Source organism: Galeopterus variegatus, unplaced genomic scaffold (genome assembly GCF_000696425.1).
Source record: "Galeopterus variegatus unplaced genomic scaffold, G_variegatus-3.0.2 Scaffold527, whole genome shotgun sequence".
In the NCBI taxonomy this organism is placed as follows: Eukaryota; Metazoa; Chordata; class Mammalia; order Dermoptera; family Cynocephalidae; genus Galeopterus; species Galeopterus variegatus.
In genome coordinates this window covers 191,461-193,342 of record NW_007726638.1, presented here as the reverse complement: position 1 = coordinate 193,342, position 1,882 = coordinate 191,461, and positions in this window count along the sequence as shown.

Below are 1,882 nucleotides of genomic sequence, written 5' to 3'. Positions count from 1 at the left end.
AAGTTTCCGTGATTTTTTTTTTTTTTCTTTGAAAGATGACCTGTAAGGGGATCTTAACCCTTGACTTGGTGTTGTCAGCACCACGCTCTCCCGAATGAGCCACAGGCCAGCCCAGGGCTTGAGTTTGAACACAGGTTCTGCTGCTTGGTCACTGTGTAAGCTTCCTGCTGTGCTGACCTCTCAGTCTGTTTTCTCATGTTGAAGATGACATTAGATACCTACCTCTTAGGGCTGCCCTGAGGCTGAAATGAGACCACATTCTGAACTACTTTCCAAAGCACTCCCCAGGTACAGCTTCAGTGTGTGTTCGCTGCTGCTGCCTCTGCTGAGATGTCTGACCTCGGTCCCTTCTCCCATCTCACGTGACAAGGTCATGTATAGCTTACATTTACAATTTATAACGTTTACGAGTGTTAAATTCTCATCCACTCCCTCCTGTGCATGCCATCAGTTCTTCTAACCGGCCAGGGAAATGGAGTCACTCTAATTTGGCCGATCCTAGGATCGGGAGATGGAGTAAGAACCCTCTGGAGAACTAGTCTCTTCCCAGGAGCCTCTCTCTCCATGTTCCACTCCTGGATTCCTTTCTCCTGTTGCTCTCCATCCTGTGGGTCCCGAGGTTGGGCCTCTAGGAACTTTATCAAGAAGGATTAGGTTTGTGTGCCTATAATATCTAATACAATTGAAAAATAACGGGCTTCTGTAAGAGAGGAGTTCTCAAGTTAACAAAAGTGGGAGGTTAGCAGCCGGGAGCTGGAGGGCTGGGATGGCAGGCTTTTAGCTTGCTATTGTGTCATTTTCAACACACGTTTTCCACCTCACAGTCCAGGACGGCTGCTTAAGCTGCAGCTACCATCTCTGCATGCCAGCTAGCAGGAAGGAAGAAGGAATGAAGAACATGCCCCTCCTTTTAAAAACATTTGACACTTAGTTCAACATTGAGATATGTTGATCAAATCAATATTACTAGTATATATGTTGTTACAAATCGTAATTATTCTTTATGCTCCTTGTCCAGTCCCTCCCCCTTCCCCTCTCCCTCCCCCATCTAATCACCCTAGATTTCTTCTCTCTCTCTGAAAGAATAATGGTTACTCTGTTGATCTGCTGCCCAAATGATCTGTCCAATGCTGAGAGGCATGATCAGGTCCCACAGTACTATCACAGAGCAGATGTCTCTTCCGTCACTATGAAATGGGCTTTGTGGAGACAGATATCCTTCTCCTTTCTTTTTCTCTGCTAGTGACTCCTTGTATCAACTCACTCCAGGGGCCTGGCAGTCCATCTGCATGATGGTTGTGGCATCTAGCCACCTTCATGGCAGCCATGGTTATCGTGGTGGCTGTGGTGGGCCACCCACATGGAGATGTTTTTGGCCTGCTCCGTGGTGCTGGCAGTGTGCATGGTTGTGGAGAGTGTCTGATCCCCAGTTCCATGCCCCAGGTCCTCGAGCGGGCCCCGAGGCTCTGGCAAGGTGTGCCTGGTTGTGGGAAAGGGGGTCCAGTCCCTGGCTCCATACCCCAGATCCCCAGGCGGGCCTCGAGGCACTGGTGTGGGGTGCCTGGTTGTGGGATGGGAGTCCAGTCCCCTTCTCCATGCCCCAGGTTGCCGGGCAGGCCTCGAGGCACTGGCGTGGGGTGCCTGGTTGTGGGAGGGGGATCTGCAGGGCTTGAGGTGTTTTTTTTTTTTTTTTTTAAAGATGACCGGTAAGGGCCGGCCCGTGGCTCACTCGGGAGAGTGCGGTGCTGATAACACCAAGGCCCCGGGTTCGGATCCCACATAGGGATGGCCGGTTCGCTCACTGGCTGAGCGTGGTGCTGACAACACCAAGTCAAGGGTTAAAATCCCCTTTCCGGTCATCTTTTTTTTTTTTTTTTTTTTT